Source organism: Melospiza melodia, chromosome 4 (genome assembly GCF_035770615.1).
Source record: "Melospiza melodia melodia isolate bMelMel2 chromosome 4, bMelMel2.pri, whole genome shotgun sequence".
Taxonomy (NCBI): domain Eukaryota; kingdom Metazoa; phylum Chordata; class Aves; order Passeriformes; family Passerellidae; genus Melospiza; species Melospiza melodia.
Window position 1 is genome coordinate 8749700 of NC_086197.1, and position 22042 is coordinate 8771741.

Genomic DNA, 22042 nt, shown 5'->3' on the forward strand with positions numbered 1-22042 from the left:
AAACACCAAAAAACCCACAAAGATTTTTCTTCCACCAACCTGCTCCTCATTTTCCATTTGTTGAGCTTCTACACTTGCAGAAGGGGGTTATCAGCAGAGTGCCTGTGATCTTCAGTGAATGGGAACAAGGTAAAGCGCAAAAATTATTCTGCAGAAATTCATAACACAAACTGGGCTCAAATCTGCATCATACTCATCCCAATTATGTTTGTACTAAGCAGTGCCATGTGGAGATTCAAGCAATGGAAACTTTTACCAGTGATAATTATGCAAATGTGGAAATTCAGTATAAAATCTCCTTTCACTTTTTCTGAAGGCCTTAAACAGCAGAAGCCAACAGTAAACCTATCTCCAAATTCCTCCCTTTGTCTTTTTGGAATATAAAACTCATGTAGATAAGTACAGTCTGTATTTGCATGTGTAGAATTTATAAAAAAACAATGTCAGTTTGGTACTGTAGTAACAAACTGTTTAAAAAACGTAGGTAAAAAAGGTGTGAAGTTGACTTTTGGTGAACCTATAAACCTCCTCTTATTTAGCTCGTGTCCCTGTACACCCAGACCACCCATCTGACTCGTGTGTGAAAGGTGGCGGAGGATGAAGTTCTGCTGAGGTGAGTTACATGATGGAAACTCCAATATGTTTCTCTGGGCTCCCTCGGTTATTTCACGGGAGCAACAGTCGGGGTCTGTTCCACAGCTGAGCTGCCAGCTGAAGCCTTTCAATCTGAGCCCTTCACTGAGGGAAACGCAGCTCTTGAAAGGAGCCCAGTGTGTGTTGTCTGGAAGGGTCTGACACTGCCTGTGCCATGTGTGCAGCGGCGCTCGGCCTGCGGGCAGCACGGCTCTTCCTCGGGCAGCCACAGGAGGAAATGCGCTGGAGAGAATGGTTTGGTGTGGGAGTGGGCTGGTCCAGCAGAGAAATCCTCTCTTAGGAAGTGGTCTGCAGCCTGCAAAAGCTGGAGAACCACCAGTGTAGCACATTCCGGGGGCAAAGCAAATAAATGCGAATGCAGATGTGCCCCTGGCAGCCACAGTTCTGCACACGGGCAAACTCTTAAACGCGCACCAGCCCTGAGCTCCGGGCCACTTATCGTGAGTGTGGCGAGCTGGCTTTGTTTACTCAAAGCCAGTCCCGTCCTGGAGGGAATGTGTCATGGGAACACCGTGAGCGGACCTGGGGCTGCTCTATTCACGTGGGTGAGGAGCAGCAGCCGCGCACGGCGATCCCAGAGACAGCTCGGGATGCTCCTGTGCAGGTGTGTGATCCGGAGCGGGCTGTGGCCCAGGGAAGGCACAGGGGCTCGGGGTCCCCGGGTGGGCACAAGGCTGCCAGGATCGGTGTCGGGGCGCTCACCTCGGCGCTGCTCGGGAGCCCCGTCCGGCGGGCCGGGAGCGGGACCGGCGGCGATCGGGGGGTGTGCCTGCGGCGGCTGACAGACACCCGGACACACAGGCGCACTCCCAGGCGGCAGCCCATTTGCTGGAGGGGTGTGCATGTGCGTGCGAGGGAGTGGAAAGGGGTGGCGGGATGGAGGGAGGGCGGCCGAGGGAAAGTCTGACACTCGGCGCAGAAGGAGCGAGACCCTCCGCTGCCGCCGCCGCCGCCGCCGGGGAGGAGCCGCCGCGCTCGCAACGCCTCCGACACCCGGCCCCGGCCCCGGCCCCGCCGCTCTCCGGCCCCGGCAGGTACCGGCCGGCCCCGCGGCTCCGCGGCCGCTGGGGCACTTTCCGCGCCGGGGGGAACGGGAGGAGGGCGGTGTGGGAAGGTGCCTGCGCTCCCCCTGTCTGTCCCGGACGCTCCGCTCGGCTCTGTCCCGGGGCTGCCCCGGCAGGAGCGGAGCGGTGCCGGCACCTGGCGGCCCCCGGGCCACCTGCCCCGCTGTCAGCGGGAGATGGGGCCGGCTTAGGAAAGGGCTAGGCTCTGCCGGGGTGGGCTTGGGGGTGAAGGGAGAGAAGGAGTTAGTTTTGGGAAGCGGGTGAGGCTGCGAGATGGGAGAGGAGTTGGTGCGCTCAGCCCGGCACCCCTGCTCCTGCTCCGCAGCGGTGGCTCCGGGCTCTGGGAAGGCAGCAGGGCATGCTCAGCCCATGCTCCTCAGCAGAACTGTTGCTTGCTGGAGCGGTGGCAGAATTCTTTCCTTTCTACACTGTCCTCCAGCATCGCCGTGAGCGCGGCTGCTGAGCGCGCCCATCCCCGGAGCGCAGAGCACCTGGCTGGCCGGTACAGCCCAAAGGAGAACATTTCCCTGCTCACAGGGACCACCTCCGCTTCACTTTGGGAGCGAGGGAACTCCCAGCGTGGGGAAGCTCCTTGTTTTGCAGCAAATATTGCAAAATGAAAGCTGTTGCTTGTAGAAGGGAAACATTCCTGAGCGCGTTAGGTAATCGGTGACTGTGCTGGTGGAGCGCAGAGCAGCCACCTATGTTTCCTCAAAGAGAGCTTCACTTTGATTTGAACTGGGGCAATTTGTCCAAGAATAATAGAGATAAATGGGACCAGAAACTGAGAGAGCAGCAGTTCACACTGTGTCTGTGTCTCTGACAGACCCAGGAAGATGCAGGCAAGCACTTGAAGAATTGTAGCATGTCACTTTCTCTCTTTTACTTGCAAATCTGGGGGACAAGTAAATAGACTTGATTTTGCTGTTTACCATTTGGAGGTGTTTAATGCTAATGACACGCCGCCTCTCTACCGTTTTTCAAGTCCTCATTAGTTTAATTGATGTGACTTTTCATCTGTGCCTTTTAATTAGTTTATTTAGGTTATTATGGGCTTGATCCAGAAAAGCACATCATCTCCTGCAAAGTGTAAGGGCCAAAGTCTTCTGTCAAAGTTGGGTGTCTAAATAGTCTTTTAAAGAGAAACTGGGGTATTTTAGTCCATAATTGTAAACCTGCTGCCAAACAGAGATACCCAAATTCTGCAGGTGCCACACCTCTTTTTCTTAAAATTTCCAAGACAAGTCCTGCTCTGAGATGTCTCATAAATTGAAGCATTTTCGCCTTGATCAGGCTGAGCAGCTTGGCTTCACTTTTAGTTGAACTTTATTTTGGCTTAGACATCCAGACTAGCCTGAGATCCAGGAACTGAATTTGCTTTCCCTCTCCTTAGGACTGGATTGATCCAGCAGGGATTCTCAGGGTGTGGGCAGCAGAACAGGCTCCCATTAGGTGCAGTGCTGAAGCACTGAGAGTTGTGCTCTAGACCAGTGCTGTGATTCCAAGTCTCCTACAGTCAGTGTGTGGGCTCTGCCCGTTGAGTGCTTTAACCAGAAATGGAAATAGCAGCTTCACCAGTCTCTGGTGCGTCTGAAAATACAAGAATGGCTTCTATTACAAAGGCTGGTAGGTGCTTTCAGGACAATAATGCCAAGAAGCGAGAAGTGCCACTCAGTAGTACTGAGAAAGGTGACTGATATGAGAAAGATATAATTTCAAGTTATATTCCTGCCCTCATCTTTGTCTTGGTGAGTGGCTACAGTCAGATCCCCAGAATACTGATTCATCTTTTTGACCCCACTCCCAAGTACTGGCCTCTGCCTGCTTCTTTCCCAGCTGCAGGTTGTGCCATCAACCAACCTTCCAAAACACTGTAATTGCTCTGATTTTACTCTGCTTTCCAATGTTTTGGGTTTTTTTCTTGTTTTCTGAGAGGTGATGTTTTTACTGCAGGTACCGCTGTGTTCATTATGCAGATTGTGCTGCTGCCTGGACATTCTGCTCATTCTGCTGGGATTTTGCAATTGAATTAAATGAAACAAGGCCCTGGGGGGGACAAAGTTTTAATTAAGCTTGAGTGTTAAATGGAAATAGATGCTGTTCATTGGGAAAGAGTCCTTTAAATTGTTTGAGGATGCTGCATCTTTATTACTCAGAGATTAAGCTGTGATAATTAAGCAGCTAACCATGTAAACAGCAAGATATTGAAAAGTAAAGGCAAAGGATGAAATGCTCCCAGCAGCACCTGTCCTTATTTTGATCCTAGCAGAAGGGATGTATATGCTCAGCCTTTTTTCCGTGTCACAAAACAAGCAGAGGAGTGAATGTCCCACACAGTCAGGATCTTTACAGTTTGACTGGCAGAAAGCCATAAACATTGGAGTCACCCTGCAAGCCTGCTGTTAGCTCAGGGTGGCCAAAATAATGATGTCTTTCTGAATTCTTTTTTAATCCCTGCTCTGCTTTCCCTCTCATTCTTTTTTGCTGTTAAAAATCCAGCAGCTGTAATCTCAGATGTCGCATCGCTGTGTGCCGCTGACACGCCGGTCACCTGTGGATGCAGAGAGCCTGATTCATCAGCTGGGAATCAGCTGAATTCCCAGCACATGCCAGGATTTCTTTGGCTGAAACCCCTGGAGCTGGGATTGGCCAGTGAGCCACCTCTGTGCTCTTTGAGGTTTCCTCCACGAGGGAATCCTTTGGGGCTGGTTAAGCAGGCTTTCCCACCGCGCTCTCTTGGCAGGGCAGCCTGCGGGACTGCCGGAGCTGTGCTTGGCCCTTTGTCTTTTTAACCCCTGCGAAGAGCCAAAGGTGTGTGCTGAATGCCACTGAATGAGATGGATGCAGGGAACGTGCCCTGTGTTTGTTTTCCTTGCTTTCTGGATTCCCTCCAGCTGCAAACAAGCAACAGAGAGGCTCACAGTACAGCCATGTGCATGAGATGTGAAGTGTAGTGGCTGTACTTAGGTGTGAAGGAAATTTTGCTCTGTGGGTGTGCTATTTTTAACTTTTTTATAGTCCTGCACCTCTGTCACACTTCTCAACAGCTTCCCCCTGCCCCAACATTTCTGTCTGGGTTTTATGTATTTTATAAACTTAGCAATGGCAGTGAGTCATTATTTAAATAAAATGTATAAATCCCTATGTATAAATCTTTAGTCCTTTTATCTTATTCTTTATATCCTTATGTATTCAGAAAGGCCCCTCTCTGGTATTGTTGGTCTTTTTCCATGTTCTGGAGACACACTGCGAGAACATGCACATGTTATCTGACAGTGGGTGATAGAAAAAAAGAAAAAATCAAAAAGAAAAAAAAAAAAAGCACAGCCCTTCTATTCTGCTCTCCCCAGCTTAGATGGATCCAACGTCACATGGAGGGGATCCAGGATGAGTCAGGAAACAGCGCTGTGGTCCAAAATTCCACTTTGCATTGCAGCTGGGAGGCAGCGTTTAGCATCATGTGGATTTATTTTCTTTTGACGGGAACTGCAAAATAACTCATGGAAGTCACATAACCTAATGGGCAGAAGAGATAACAGTAAGCCAAGAAGAACCTGGATTCCCATCTGGGTTGAATCATTGACTCAATTGACTATCAGTGTGATGGGTGTGGTAGTTTAAGCTGGGACATTATACTGGCCTTAAATAAGTCATTGCACTTCCCCACAACGTAACTGGAAAATGTGATTAATGTTCAGAGCTCTGTTGGTACCTGAGTTTCCCTAACAGTTTCCCTGGTCACACTCAGCACAGGACACCATAGACATTTATTTTCAAACCTAATTTTTCAGGACAAATCCTAAATAGCTCAGAACATATGTGACTAAAGACAATTCATGCTTTAGAGCTTATATGTGCATGGAGACCTGTAATTCTGCACTGCATGAATTTCACACTGTGTCTGTTACTCAGCTTTCAGTAACACTTATCCTTTTTTGTACATCTTTGCATATTTTTCTTCCTGTGCTACTATAAACAGAAGAGTTGCGTGAGCTTTGTCTTATAATGTGGTCAGTTTAAAAGCAAAATAAATAACCATAATTAAACTGTTTCCAATTTAGATGGTCAGAGAATCAGGAGACTTGCAGGAAGCAGATGTTATGCAGCAGAAGAGAGGCTGAAACCTCTGTAACGTCTAAACATACTCCAGTGACGTGCTGGGGTGTTGTTGCTTTCTTATTTTTTTTTCTCCAAGGGGGTGGGCAGAAGAGAAGTTACCAATTTTCCTGGAACATCCTCTTCCAAAAATTCCTGAAGACACTGCAGCACCAAGTCTGATCTCATCTTGTGTCAGAATAACTCATGCCTAAATGCACTGGGAACAGAAAGCCCAGGATTAACTAAAATTATACAAATGTGAGGCTGTCACAAAATGAAAGACTTGGGCCTGTTCTCAGTCTGTCTGTACTTAGTGACTTCAAGAGACTTAAGCACATGTTTAAAGATAGGCTGCTGTGTAAAATGCTCTCTTGAAAGAGTTACTTGCTTAAAGCCTAAGCCTAGAGTGAGATCAAGCCTTTTAAAAATTAAGTGCAGTCTTGAGGGCTGGTGTGGTCAAATAGTCCAGCTTAATCTTGGCTAGAATTTTAAGATTTTGAACAGCTAGATCTAATGGTATGTGCCTACCTAGCCTGTTGTATTCCCCTGGAATTTATCAATGACACACTCCATATAATTGTGGTTACTTTTTGTCTGTCTAAAATCCTTTTTTGGTTTTGCAAGGGGCAGACTGCAAAGAGGGAGTATGTAAAAAATTCTTTCTTAAACAAAAGCAAAAAGTAGATTTTTTTCCCCTTCCACAATGAAGAATTAAAACAATGTCTGTTGCTCTCATGCTTAATGTCAGAATCTCTGCTAAAAAATAGAAAGAAGAAATATGATGAATTTTTCATATGGAACTTATTCCCTGTAATTTTATAATGCATATATGTGAGGTTTTATGAAGGCTTATACTAAAAGGGTTTAGAACAGTGCAATAAAGGAAAAATGCTCATAACGTTCTTGGGTACCTAGAGAGCTCCACTTTGAGAGAGGGAAATAAAGGGCAATGACAAGTAGTAATAGGCTGCTGCAAGTGCAGTTCTTTTTCTCCAAGATTTACAGTAAGAACAGCTCTAACTGTAAAATTCTCTGTACTGTCATAATCTGTAGCTTTGCAGAATGTAGCATTCTCATATCCATTCTCTCACCTTGTGAAAGAAAGGTTCCACCTGCATATAAATCACCCTTAAATAAATCTTTTACTTAATTTCAGGCGTTATTTCCTTTTTTTTAAGCGGGTGCTTGAAAACCTTTATTAAGAACATAAATAAATCTTCAAAGCTGTACTATATTGTGTCCTAGTAATAGAGTGATCATTTGTTATATCTCTCTGAAGGTCCATTTTTGTTCAATGGAAATCATAGAAGACACAGGAACAAATTGGGCGCTTGTGTTCATTAGTTACAAGCAGTGGGCCTTTTCTCATTCAGAGGAGCTTTTATTAATTTATTAGCTATGTTTTAATAGCATTGGGAGGGGCCTGTGAGACATAATAGTATCATAAAGTGGTTTGAGTTGTAAGGAACCTTGAAGATCATCAATTTCCAAGCCCCTTTCCATGGGGCTCCTTTGGGATCCTCAGCAATGAGCTCTCACAGCAGACTGGCATGAGTAGGGCCAGTCTTTTACTTCTGCCAATATTTAAAATAAAAACTAAACTGTAAAAGGGTATTCCAGTGGCTCAGGTGCTGAGGCGGCCTGGCAGGGGAGTTTCCAGGTGTGGATCAGAGCACTGGTGCTGCTGGTGTTCTGGAGCTGGGCTCTCTCAGCCACCTCAGTTCCATTTTTGCGGCTCTCCCTTGCCAGGCCCAGCTGAGGGAGTCTGGCTTTGCGCAGCTGCTGCACCATCTTCAGGGATGAGACTTCTTTTTCTGGATCTGCCCCAGTTATTGTTTTGCTATCAGTGTTGGTATTTCCTGCCTGGTACTGAGCTACACCATGGAATGAATCATGAGGAGACCAATCCTGGCCTGTTCCCAGAGGAGCGTGCCAACCCTGGAGCTGCTGGATGAAGGGTGTTGGGAGAGGTGGATCTTCTCCTTTCAGTATGTGGGGAGAGCTGGACACACCTGGAGCCCACCCCAGCTCTGCTGGTGTTTCTGAGCCTGTTTTTGAGCTCCTTTGCCTGTTTTTGAGCACCACAGGCACCGAGCACACACAACTCTGTTGTGTGTGCACCTTGTGGCCCAGGTGCTGTGGGCAGGGGTGGCTGCATGTAAAACCTGAAAACAACAAAAGACAGTTTTATCCTGATCTTTAAGGGTGAACTTGGCTGGCTGAATAGTCAGTTAATATAATAAATCTCTGTTATTAATCTGATTTTTTCCTAAAACTATTTTAATAGGCAAGGATGCTTTACATAACTACAGTCTGAATCATTGTAGTCAGTTGATGTGATGTTTTGTACAAGCTGTAATCTTGTCAGAAGTGAGGTCTTCTCAGACCTCATGAAATCCAAGGTGTTTATTTTAAGACTTAATTTATTATTTTGCAAATTGAACTCAAAGCTTTGAAGGCTTTAAGGAAAAGCTGACTTGATGCAATTTTTGAAATGTCACCCCCACTTAACTGAGGGAAAAAAAGTAAGAGAATTGGTGCATCTAAAGAAGTTACTAACTTGTTTAGACCCAAGGGTCTTTTAGGTGCTCTTTCTAGAAAAAAAAGGTGTATTTAGCTGTGCTCCTCTGTGCTGTCTATCTTTCTAAGATGAATGTCCTGGGTGATACTGTTTGCAGTGTACAGGTTTGTTTTGGAGTTACGATTCGGTGTTTAGAGTCCTCTAGTGACATCTACAAAAAGCAGATTTATTTCATCTCATAAAGCTGCCTCAGCTTGAAAAAAAAGTAAAAATTGGATTTATGGCAAAGAAATACCTTCCCCAGTATAACATCCAAACAACCTGTGCAGCTTCCAGTGAAGTTAAGGGAGTTTTCACATGGAAAGATTTTCCGTCCTTAGATAAAATAATTATAAACTGCCTAGGCTGAAGATTGAATAAACTTACATAATAAAATTTAAATTTATGTGAAGAGGGAGATGGGCTCATTTTCTTAAGGTGTCTGTCTACAAATTCATGTCTGTGATTTGGATTTTAGGTGTTTTTTAAAATCCTATTATTTCCCTAAAGAGTTTTACACGTCTAGGTACAGATAAATTGCCGTGCTGTCCTCAGGAGACTGAAGCTGCTGTGTCCTTTGCTTCCTGTGCCTTTGCTACAGCTCATTAATTTCCTGAATGGCAACACGAGCACCATTATGGAGCTCGTAACACAGACAGTTATCTCCTCAATGGTACTTAAAATCAAATCCTTCCTACTTGGTGAGAGATGAGTTACTGTGCTTTGGCTCCTTAACTGATGCAATGATGGAAGGATTGTTTTTTTTCTCTATTTGTTGCTGTTGTACATTGATGTGTAAGGATGAAGAATGAGTACTAAGGCACAATACTGAAAGCTCCAGTGCCAATTTCTCTGGTTTTTCACAGCCTGACAGAAAAGCAGAAGGTGTGTGCAGCAAACAGTGCAGGGAGTTCGTCTCAATTCAAACATCTGCTTTCAAAGCAAGAGAAAAAAAAAAAAAAAGCAGAATGCAATTGTTGTCTTTCATTTAAAAGCCAAGGTGAGATTCTGTGGGGTTTATCCTTTTTTCCATTTAAAAGCCAAGGTGAGATTCTGTAGGGTTTATCCTTTTTTTTTTTTTTCCTACTGTGCTGTATCTGTGGTACTGCCAGCATGTCCTGTGGCCCAAGGGCCTGGTCTTTCCTAAGAGGAATTGTCCATCCTTACCTTTTAGAGGCAGCAGTTCTCCAGGTGGTTTCAAGTCACAGGACAATCTGCTCCTGCTTCCAAACTCCCCTCTGAAATTTAATCTCAGTTAAACTCTCTCTTGTGCTTTTGGAAAAGCTTCAGGCATGGTTTTCCTGTATCCTGTCAATTCCCAGAAATGGCCCTGACATGATGAAAATCTCTCACTCCCCAGGGGTACTCTGCTCTAGCAGTCTGACATGTGGGGTGTTAAACTGCTAAAGGGAGAGAATTCAGACAGATTTCGGGTCTTGTGCCAGGTTTTCACGACAATGGTAGAAATTCCTTTGTGATAACACTGATATCACAGGCACAGTTGTTCTGCAGTTGGTCAGTGATGAAATATAGATAGCCATTTTCTTAGTGAAGACAGGCTTTACTTCTATTTTTATCTTAGGTTACCACCATTATTTATGGCTAATAAAATCTGTTCTAGTAAATGGTGTTAAAAAAAAAAAAGAGTACTTTCCATCCTTTCTGCGCTTCCTTCCTTTCCCTACAAACAAGGTAAATGCCACTGAAGTGGTGTGAGAAAAGCATTTTGGAATGTGTGTGGATTTGTTGTGTTTTATTTTCCATCCAGGAATTCAACATGACACAATGGAAAGTGGGATTTGACATCTCCAAGATAAACTATTAGACAGTCTATAAAGTGCTGCACTCATCTTTATAAGATAAATAGTGTGTAAGGCCAGAATAACTGGGACACAGTGGCTTTGATAACAGGCAGCATTGTTATCTTCAGTGAAAGCATCAGCAGAGATTACAGTGGTCTGTTGTGGTGGCCCTGGGGGAATCTCACAAGGCCTTGCAGTAGGCAGTGTACAATTTGTTTTCATTCTTTTCTCAGCAAAATACTGGTTTGATGCTTGGAAAGCATGACCCTGTTTAAATTGTGCTGACTCTCCTCATTCTGGTTTGAGCCACATGGGAGGGGAGGTGTGAGCACAGGCAGTTAGAAAAGGTGAAAAGGTGCTGATGGAGGATGGATAAATTAGTGATTGACAGTGAGCAGACAGTTTGTTCTGAAGAGCCCAGACTCTCTGAGCCTTGTGCTCAGGATTCAGGATCCTCAGTCCGTGTTTCCAGTCTTCTCTCCTAGATCAGTAGCTTTTGTCCAGCTTGTTTTACTAAATCTCACTGATGGGATCTGGTCTGAGCTGCCCTGACATTATATTATGGAAATGGCACATTATATTGCAGCTTAGCCTGTGTGTGCCACTGCTCAGCAGGAAAACCCAGCTATGCTGTAGAGGCTGCAGCAATTGCTCAGAGCTCTTTTTGGACATCTCATGTTGAAGATGTGACCTCAGTCCCATGGGTGTCTTTTCTTGTCTAGCAGTCATTTCCACCTCCTGCTTTTCTGTTAGCCTGGGAGAAGGTTCCAAAATAGGCATTTGAGATTTTGGCAGTGTTTGCTGCCTAAGCTCTTACCCTTCATTCCCCTACAGAGATACGGTGCTGTGTGGGATTCTCTGGTGTGTGTAAAACTCTGAAGTAATTTGTTCTTCTGGTGGTTTGCAAGACAGGTTGGAAACCCTGACACAGAACAAACATGTTTCCTTGTTCTGAAGCTGGCTGATTGGACAGAACTTTCTCACATTGGTGTAGGAGATTTAAATTTTTCTGTTTCAGAAGATGGACAAGGCAGTCCCATGCAAAGGATGTTGCAGAATCTTGTTTTCTTGATATCCCCAGAAACAGAATCTTTTTAGATAATAAGAGCTAGTCCACAAACAAGCTACTCGATTCAATCTAGGGGTAACTGTGTAAGGCTTTGGGGGTCTGGTTAATACCGGAGATAATAAAATATCCCTCTAATAATCAGAAGTCTGAAAAACCTTTTATAATTATTTCAATATCTTTGAATTAATACCTTATTATCTTTCTTGAAAGATGGATGATACTTCACCTGTGTTTCCCACAAGCTGCCCACACTCTGTGCTCATGGTTTCTGAAAACAGAACATGGTTAGACTTTGATAATTCAGGGTTGATACAGGATTGTTTTGATTAGTTAGGGATCAAGGCAGCTATCCTAGAAGGGGGGAACTGCACTTGTATTGTACCAGAAACTGCTTTTATCTTGTCATTTGCTTGAATAATATGGGGCTGACATCTCTTTCTCTACAGAAACTGGCTTTTCTGTTTCACTTTAATGAGATAATTGCTGAAAAAGTCTTTCCAGATGAAAGGAACAGAGTCTGTTTTATAAATTGACCCATATTACAAGTCCGGTGCAAGTTCTGGGCAAAGTCAGAGGACATGCTCAGCATCCAGCAGTTCTCCCCAAGATTATTCTGAGAAGCACGTATCACCCAGGGCTGGAGCCTGCTCTGGGCTGATAAAGGTTGTCTGCATGTGGGAGTCAGCTTCTGCTCCACTGGAATAGCAGTGTGCACAGTGGTATCTGCCCCACACTGACTCTGCATGGCCTGTCTGCCCTAAGGCTGTTGTTCAAATTGAGTAAGTTGCTTCCAAATTAAGTAAGTTGCTTCCTTCTAGTACACACTTCTGTGTGATGTGATTGCAGAGCAGCCAGTGTGCTGCTAATTCACATTGTACTGTGTCTGGACTCTCATGTTGACATGCCCCAAATATTTAAATTTTAAGATCTTGGTCAATTGCTTCTCTAAGTGCAAGAGACGTGGTGTCAGTGCTCTGTGCTGTGATGCAGAGTGCTCAGAAGCTGCATACCAGAGCAGAACTGTGAAATGAATGTTGCATTTTTACTGATTTTAGTGCAAGATCCAACTCTGTGCTGGTGTTCCTGTGTTTAGTTCACAGTAACACCTGAAAAATCCTGGAATTTTGGTCTCACTGTGCTCTTACTGCTAAGTTAAGATCTAAGGATAGCTTAGAGAAGATCAGTTAAGGTGAGAAGGGAGTCTTGGAGTCAGGTTTGATTTATGAGGAAGAATGAAAGGCTTTGAGTGTGCATAACTTGTTAGGGTTTGACAAAGAAGAAGACATGACTGTAAATACTTCAAAAGTTTTATTCAAAAAACAGCAGCGGATTTGCTTGATGTTAAGGACATTCCAGAGGTTAGGACAGCAGCTCAGGAGACCTGGGGTTAATTCCATGACATATGTCCTTAAGGCAAGTCAATTCTGCTTACATCCCAGCAAATTCCTGAGGGCACCCAACTGCCTCTGCTTTGTCTACATCACTGAGTATTTGTCAGCTGATTGAAAAACACCTAATTTAGACAATTAACTTGGTAAATACCTTTGCAGGGTTAGAACTTGGCCTCTACCTGCCTCAGCTGTATGTGTAAATGAGTCAGAGTTACCATTTATCATAGAAAAAGTGTGCGAATTACAGGTTTGGAAACGATGGATGTTCAGATATTGTGACAATGCAAGTACAGTGAGTGGAAAAGCTAATTAAGATGGGATTTATTTCAGTTGTCTGAAGTGTGAGGTGGTCACCTAATCTTCTGTTTTCTGTACGGGATGAGGTGCTCCCAGGGGCAAAGCAGTGTCTGAGCCAGGGGATGAATTAACTTGGCAGTGCCTGTCTCTACCCTCCCTGGAGGCAGCCAAGACAATGCCTGAATTTTAGATGGTTGGAATTAGGCAAGATGAATGTTATTTTAAGAATATAAAGATCAAATAAAATCAACTCAGCTTGATTTTAAGGAGGAAAAAATGTCTTTACTGAATGTTTTTGCTGAAATGTTCTTTTAAAACAATTATATAAACCACCTCAAAGAACTTGTGTTTTCTTCCTTTTATTTCTTGTGAAACATTCAGGAAATGCTTTTATTAACATCTAATTACATGATAGAGCTCCCATTTCTCCTGTTTCCTTGAAGCAGTCCTTACACACACTAGCAACATCTCAAGAAGTGCTAGTGTGCTATGCATTACTAAAAATGTTGTATTAATTACAGCCTACGTGTCCCATGTTACCTAACACTACACCTGGAAATCCAGGCATTAATAACCAAACGAGAGCTGAGCTCTTTTGGCAACCCACTTCTGATGGCTCTTGCTTTCTTACTGCAGCCTAAGTGGTTGGAGATACTGTGTTAGCTCTGGGTAGTTGCTGTCTCCTTGAAAAGGACTGATCCTCAGAAGAAATGCAGTTATGGACATTGTGAATTTAAAAAAAAAAAAGTTGGAAAATTGAAGTTGCTCAGAGAAGAGTTACAATAATTTTGAGAGCACCTATGGGCGCCACTGGAGGCCCATGTGTAAAGCAGCTGTAGGATGCCAGGGATCTGAGAGAAAGTTAGGAAAGTCAGATTCATGAGAAAGACCAGCATGACCTATCTGAGGTCTCTGCTGACCCATGCAGTGGCACAAGTTCTCATTTCAAAGAAAGAGGACCTTAATTAGTTTATCTTGTTTGTGTGACTCGATGTCAGAATCCTTCCCCCCTGTACGATCACATTCATTATTACCCTGCAGTGACTTTGTGAGTAGTTTACTCTTTTTGATTTGCACTCCTGAAGGAAGAGGGCTGCTGTCAGGCTTTGTCCCTCTTGCTTTGGGACCTCCCACCTCCAGCCTCTCCGGAGCTCACCTTCACAGAGCTGGATTCTGACTTCCCTCACAGCTGCTGGTCACTGGGATGTGTGAGCAATCAGTCACTTCAGCGACAGGGACCTGGTGTCAGAGAGCCCGTGGATTTCCAGTATGGTCCTGGACTAGACTTACACATGGGAATGTCTAAATGTGCTCAATTCGGAAGTGTTTGCAGGAATTTGTATTTATTGTTTTTGCTTGACCTTGCAGACCCAACACTATTGCTTTGGAAATCAGAGCTGAGCAGTCCTAAGAACATAGAGGGACATTCAGGGTTTGCACAGAGGACCTAAACACAGTGGGGATTTTATCTGTGTATAAAGCAGTTGTGACTCTGATCAGGAGGTGAAATAAGTACTCCTTAATGTAAGAAATGCATTTGGGTCTCAAGACTATGAGCTTAAAAGCCCATGTTCAACTGAAGTGAGACTTAGTGAGTTAGGTGGGAGGTGCACCCATTGGTGGCTCCCCAGACAGCCTGGGCTTAATTTAAGACTTGTGTTCCTGGACACCATAAGGATTCAGGCAATGTGTAAGGGAATAAACACACAGATTATGTGAATTGCACTGAGATCAGCTGCCTTCTGGGCTCCCTTGACAGCCCAAAGCCATAATCCTCCTGTGGGTCACTCCAAACCTGTGATTTCACATCACCCACTCTGTGCCCTTATTAAGTGGGCAGTGAAAGATGTTTTCAAGTGCCCAGAGCTTCAGAGATGCAGAGGACGAGTCTGTATGTGAGTGTTTGTCCACAGGTCACTGCAGGTTGTAAAACATAGTACCAAGCACAGAAAGAAACAACAGTGACAGGAGCTGTACATTGCCTGTATATTGCCAAGTAGCTGTTGAGCTCTGCCTGCCACTTTTACTAAGAACTGCCTCACTTTTTCCTCCCTCTGACTGTTTTCTCCATCTGGTCTCATTCAGGATGTATTTAGACTCCAGGCTGCAAGGAGGAGAGGCCCTTGCATCCTACTTGATAGTATGTGCAGCATTATGGGGTCCTGGCCTGGCTGGGGCCTCCAGGCACTGTCCCAGTGTAAATAATGCATAAAAATAGATCAGCAGTGAAACATCGATCAAGGAAACCGTACAGAGACTTGAACAGTGATTTAGTATTGAATTGCTCTGCTGTTTGCCATAGCATTCCTTCACTAACTTGCTGTAGTTTTCTGAATTAAATGACAGACGATACAAAGCCTTGTATCTATGGGCAGTGTGCAGGGAGCTGCGGGAACCTGTAATTGCTAAAATCAGGAAGTGGGCCAAAGATGATCTACAGGTATGTGGAAGAACACATCTTTTGTGATGTTCAGGTATCATTTTTGTTTTGGAGGCTTTCCAAGATTTAATAGCAAAAAAGCAACCAAAAATTTGGAAGCGAAGCAATCTGAACAACTTTCAGCTGCAGCAATAACTGCGGTAGCCTGAGCCTTTGCAGAAATTTCTTCTCTTGGGAACAGCACCAACTGCTCATGTTGCACCAAGTGAGATTACATTAAGCAAAACAACTAAGTGATGCAGGCAGCTTTTGAGGTGATCAAGTGTAATACACAACAAAAGTAAGTATTATTATCACCTGCTAAAGTTAATCTACACTCAGAGCTAGACTATTTGCTATGTATAAAGAACATGAGTTGAAACTGATGAATGAAATTAGGAAGTATGTTAGAGACCAAAGGTATACCTCAGAAATGGTAGAACTGTTGCCATTCATTCATGAAGGTGCAGTGATTTGCTCTTGCACAGTTAGAGGTAAATAACAGTTCCTTGCAGTCGGTTTGATGGGATTGCAGAGAGGGGTTTGGAAGGAGGGAAGTGACAAGTCCATGGCTACTGAGGATATGTTTCTTGTGAGAGCAAAGCACTGGACCTGTAGCAAGAATTCTCAGATGCTTTTTAAGAGGAATGGAAAGCATTTTCAAACTGTTGATCCACTTAAATTTGATAGATCATTTTGTGTAAGTCCTTTTCTATTTAAAGCATCCTGGAGGTGCAAGTGCCAAGAACTGTGCAAGTGAGATTCCTGATTCTTTCTGTATCAGACAAACTGGTGGCTCCTGATTTCAGTTTCTGCATACTAAATAAAGTCCTTCTGTTCTGCAGAAGTCTTTATAAATACGTGTAGGGAGGCTGAGTCTTTGGTTTCCACATAAACCCATGGAAAAGTTTCTGCCATTGCTTTCAGGAAGAGTTAGGCAAACAGCAAGCAGCAGTAGAAGAGGCATGAAGTTGTGTATTTTCTATTCATATCATTCACACTCACACATTGGGAAAAGAATTCCCAGCTCATAAGTGGACTCAGAATTGGAAGAGAAACATCCCCAAGGTATCTGGAGTAGAAAAAAGAAAAGAAGCTGCAGAAGCTCCACTCTAAAAATTTGTTAAAAAAACCCCAACAGCTGGTTGGCGGAAGGGCTTTTCTTTGACATAAAATGCTTCCTGAAATTCTTTCTTCCAAGATCTATACTGATTCTTTTTTTGTTTTAGTTTTTCTTTCACATGAATTAATAAAAAAAAAAAAAATAGCCATCTCATCTGAATATGACAGGAGATGCTGTTAGTAATTTTGCTAGTTTCTCAACTGATCAATTATTAATCCCTTCTTCTGAGCATGTGGTGGAAGAGAACAAGAGACTCATGATGCACCTTTCTTTGTCTGTAAGCTGCCATCTTAAAAGGTTATTTCCCATTTCCACTCTCATTTCATCATAAGCCTTCTGTCCTCAGTCCTGCAGATCCATTTCCAGCAGGCACAGCAGCACTGAATGCCAGGTGTTTATAATATATAAGCCAGTGCTGAGTGGCTTATATATATTATAAAGCTGAGACAGTGTCCATGAATGGGTTCTCTGGCAAAGGAAGAGGTGGTGACATGTGGCATGAGGGCTGTGACAAAAGCACTGGAGATCAGCAGTGTCCCCCTGTCACAGTCCTGTCTGCAGGGCTTTTATCCCCTCTCGTTGAGGCTGGTATCTCGTGGGAGGTGAGCTAATCACAGCTGTGAGGAAGTCAGTGAAGTTCTGCTCTAAAGCCAGCAGCACCTTGTGGGATGACACTTGTGTGCACTGTAGTGGGTATCAGCTCTCTGCTGGTTCTTTCCAGTTTTGTCAAAGCTTTTCTGAAAATGGCTTCAGTGATCATTAAAAACCAGCTGATATTTTAGCCTAGCACTGCCTTTAAAAAAAAAAAAGTTACATTTTCAAAGAGTTCACCTGTAATTTATCTGTCCACACACTAATAAAACCTAGAACCTTCTTCCTTTTTTTATTCCTACCTGATGGCTGTGTTAACCTCATTCTGATGTGTATTCACACTGTTGGAGTATTTTGCAAGGTTTTGCCACGTCTTGTATTTTCCACAGGAATTGCACAATGAAAGGCAGTATTTTCTAGGTGCCAAAACTTGATGGGATGTTTTTCTGGCTGTGTCACTGGCTGATGGCTTTAGTGGCACATTTCCCTTGTGAGTGCAGGGACTCTGAAGGCGATCACAGGGGAGGCAGATGAGTTACATCTGTATTTGCAAGTTAAACAAGGTCAGGAGACTGTGCTGGCCTGCTCTGGCCTGTGGTGTCTGTCAGTGTGCTCACTGGACTGGTTTTTGCTCTTGTCAGCTTACACATTTCCAAACTGCCTGGCTGTGAGCTGGGGGGATGCAGGGCTCCCAGGAGACAATAAGGATGAGCCCACTGGGTTTTGAAGGGATGAGTGCTTAGCTGTATAGACAGAGGCTGTGCCAGGCTGCTTTGTCTCAGAGTCTGCAAATAGTGTCTGGCCCGTTTTATTTATTGCTTCAAACTTAGACTTAGGGTCTGGAAGCTCAAGTCTGAGCAGCTCTAGGGGTGATTGTACCATATTCCTGTAATTGGACAGACTTTTCCTCTACTCCTCTTCTGTTTGTTTTATTTTCCTAGATGTAAGCTCATCAGGGAAGGTATTGATACTTGCTCTTTATTTGTAGAGTATTTAGTGCCATGTGGTCCTGACCTGCACAGATTTCAGTTCAAATAAAGGCAGTTGAATCTGCTCTTGCCTGTTTGCTTTCAGCTTGGAAAGTTTTCCCTGGCTATAATGTACTGTTAAGGAAGGAACAAAGGATAGCCTCTTAAGAACTGTAAAACCTGCCTCACTTTAGTCCTGGCTATTTAATTTTGTAGGCTTATGTCAAACCCTTAAGGTTAAAAATGTTTCTTTTCTTGTCTTGGCTTGAAAAGCAAATGGAATGTTTCAAAGGAAAAAAAAAAAAGAGTCCATACGAGGCAGGCCAGAGTGATGCAGCCTTGCCTGTTTTTCTTGATCTGAAATACTGTATTAGCTGGAGCACAAAATGGTCTGGCTACCTCAGTTTCCATCCCATTTTTGGATGGAAAGTTGCTCACCAAACAAGAGCAGAAGCAGTCATTTACTTCTGAAAGGGAAGGTTTTTGCTCATTTTCTTTGCAGGATAAAGTTTTCTTGGTTAGACTTTTCTTCGTCTCTTCCTTCTCCATGAACGCCCCCAAAGCAGCAGAGTAAATAATTTTGGCTTACAATGAACAAGTCCCTGAGATGATAATGAGAAGTGGTGGATAAACTCTCCCTGTCTTGCACGGGGCAGACTTGAACTCTGCTGAGGGGGCCACATGCAGCAAGGTCAGGAGTGTGATGAAGTATAAGTTTGGAAGGGGAATCTGCTGGAAAGATAGAATAACCCACTGAGTGATAAGTGCTGACAGACTGGCACCCTGGTGTTTGAAGTGCTTTTCCTTGCAGGAGAAGTATGTCTGTGATCCTGTTGTGTTATGGCCAGGCTCAGTCTGTTTTGAAAGCCTATCCTTTCTTCACATGGAGACTCAGAAAGATTCAGGCTGAATGTGTTTAACAGAACTCTGAATTTTGGGCCATGGTTAAAGCCTGGTTTTATAAATTCGATATGGCTTTCCCAAAAGGTATTTATAACAATAATCATAAGCACATGTCAGTACATTTACATTATTATTATATGTTTACAATAATGTTTTTCTAATACTTCACCATTAAGTAACTGTGTTTAGTGTACTAGTTCACAGAGAATAAAAGTATTAAGTTATGATTTCAAAGGAATGATAAAACAATAACACTGGGGAAGTTCAGTCATCTTAACAAATTGGGAGCATTATTCAATCTGTCCAGGCAGGCTCTTGCATGGTTCCTGTTCTTCTCTGTTTCTTTCCTGTGGGTTTAGCTTGAGAATTCTCCCAGTATGGCCACACAGGGAGATAAACTGAAATATGTGAGTGAGACCCAGGGTGGGAGGCAGAAGATTAAGTGAAATGTCCTGGGACCTTCCAGGAGAAAGCTGCTCTGCTCTTTACCCAAACCACAGTGGCAGAAGCAGTATCACAAGCTAGTCGGATGGTTTGACTAATATGAGCTTTAAAAAAACCAGTAGTGATGTGTTTTCAGTTCCTTGAATCAGTTCATGTCAGTTACATTTGCAAATGTATGTATATAAAAAGAACAGAATTACAAATTTTGTAAATGAAAAAGGTTGGGAGAAAGAAAAAGTGAGATTTTTCCTTTTTTTACCTTCTTTTTTTAATTTAGGAATGGGGCATGATCCCCATTCCATTTCCTGTATATCCAGGACAGCAATATTCTGCCACTTTTCAGAAGACTTCTGGTACCTAACACGTTCTGTTGTCTAGTCTGATTCTGTGACAAGCACTGCTTAGAACACTTGGATGCTTTGGAAGTCAAGAGCAGGCAGTGGTGGAACCCTCAATAATATACAGGACTAATCAAGCCTCTTTTAACTACTTGAGCACAGAGGGTATATCTATATAGATAATGGAATAAAACTGTTAATATTTTCAACAGTAATAATAGTAAATCACTAGACTTGTAGATCTATCATGTTTCAGTGATTTGCAACCATTCTCCCCTCCATTGGAAACAATCAGATATAATTTATAATTTACAAGTGCTTTTATTATTAGCATCCCAGAAGATCAGTGTCTGCACTTCCATCCCTTCACACTCTCTGGTGTATATGCACTGGGCTGTACTTTTGGATCATGCAATCATGCAAATCAGAAAGCTTGTGTTCTGCAGGACTCCTGAGTTATTCCTGCAGAGGGTGGGCACTGATGAAGAAAGACACCAAGGAAGGAGAAATATTGTCTTGTTATTTTTAGATGAGCTGAGCTAAACATTGCCTTTATTTTTTCTCTGCTTCACAGTTTTACTGTAAGAGGCAGGATCACTTTGTTTACCATTACATTCATTCCAGCTGTAATTTTTGCAGCTTCTCAGTTCTTGGCCATGTGATCTTCTCAATTCATTTGTGATAAAATCCCTGTTGTGCAAACTGACTTTTTTGTTCCTTTCCTCTCTAGTGGGAATACAGGAAGAACATGAACACTAACATCACTGACATAATTTTCTGACATAGTAGCAGGAGGATAAGAACCTATTACACAATTATTGGAGGGATTCTTTACCTCCTGCAGCAGAGGACCATGCTCAGATATGTCAGAAGTGTTTGTGATTGTTCAGCAAATGGCATTATGTAGTAACGAAGTGACTACATGTAGATTTGGAACTGGAGAAACAAAAGAAATTGTTCTAGTAAAGTTTTTGTTGACTTAGGAAGCATTTATTTGGTCTGGCTATTAAAATATATAACAAGTGTCAGCATAGACCTACATTTTTTTTGCTGTATAGAATCTGAACCTTAAATAGATTAATGAGAAGGTACTGCACAGCTCAGGTTGGTAGTTTCACTTTCCAGTGGTTACTGTTCCTCTCTGTTGGTTATGTGCGTAGCTTCAAGCTACCAGGCTGCCACCTTCTATTTTTCAGGTACCTGAATTGAATGGAGGTGAGTCTGAGCCTTTGTGATATTATCAAATATTTTTACACTAAAGTAACTCAAGACAAACTCTACTTTGATTCAAATTATCTGAATGAATGTGCTCGCTAATTGTTCTGTCAAAAGAATTTACAACTGGAACTAAGACAAGAAGTGGACCATTTGTGTGCTAGTGACCACAAATGTCACCAGTATTAAAGGGTCATCATGGTCATGATCCTTTTCTATCTAATTTAGTGCAGCTTCAGTGAAATCAGTGGACACGCACCAACACAGACTTTATTGGTTCTTCTCTGCATTGCTCTGATACAGCTCCATAGTGGAGACTTCGTTATGAATATTTATTGTAAATCACTTCTGCTTTCATTAAAAGTATGAAGGTATTCACAAAGTTAATTCCTGGGAAAAGAAGAAGGAAAATGAGAATGAGTAATTGGATAATTGCTGTTTGTAACTGTAAGCTTTGTAAAGTATTGAACATCATTACTGAGGCAAAATTATTGCATTTTCATTTTATCATGTTTAGAAATTTCATGATCTTAAGAGGCTTGAAAACCTTCAAAGATACTGAACATGGTCAATATTATTACCATGGGTATACCATTCATACCATTTATATATATGATCTAAGTAGGCATCTCACTTGGAGAAGATAAATTAGTCTTCATTTTTAATGTCATGTGTGGGTCTTCAGAATTTATTTATCTAAATTAGATTCAGTACAGAGCTTTCATGTTTACTTCTGCAACTCATTTGCTCATGAGAATCAGTTTACCTGATGGACACCTCTGGTGTGATGCCACAGCTCTGTGCCTTTGTGGAGATCCAGTTCATCTTTGTGAAAACAGAGGGAGGCTGTCAGCGTGCAGTTGTTTAAAATAAGCTCCACACTTCACCGATGTGGTGGGTAAGATCATAGTTTACAGATCCACATTGGATTTTAGAAGGAATTCATAGGGCTTCCTATGGGGCCTGACCTTGGTGACAGTGTTATTGACATAACTCATTTTCTTCTCTGTTGCATAATGGAAATATAAATTGCAGCCTTACTAAATAGACTTTAATGAGGCTAAACAGTCATTGTTAAGTTGTACAACTGTTACTACTACTTTCAA

At 43.0% G+C, this 22042-nt stretch overlaps 1 protein-coding gene across 2 annotated transcripts in view; it reads left to right on the plus strand.

The window, feature by feature from the left end:
- The first annotated feature begins 1239 nt into the window (after positions 1–1239).
- The window catches only part of SEMA3D (semaphorin 3D), a 135546-nt gene continuing 114743 nt past the window's right edge, over positions 1240–22042 (plus strand). Inside the window, exon 1 of one of the 2 annotated variants that reach the window (XM_063153780.1) lies at positions 1240–1258. The gene's annotated coding sequence lies outside the window, so the exon portion shown is untranslated. Of the gene's footprint in view, positions 1259–1646; positions 1689–22042 lie in introns of those variants that run through there. The other variant, XM_063153779.1, reaches the window with a different exon arrangement.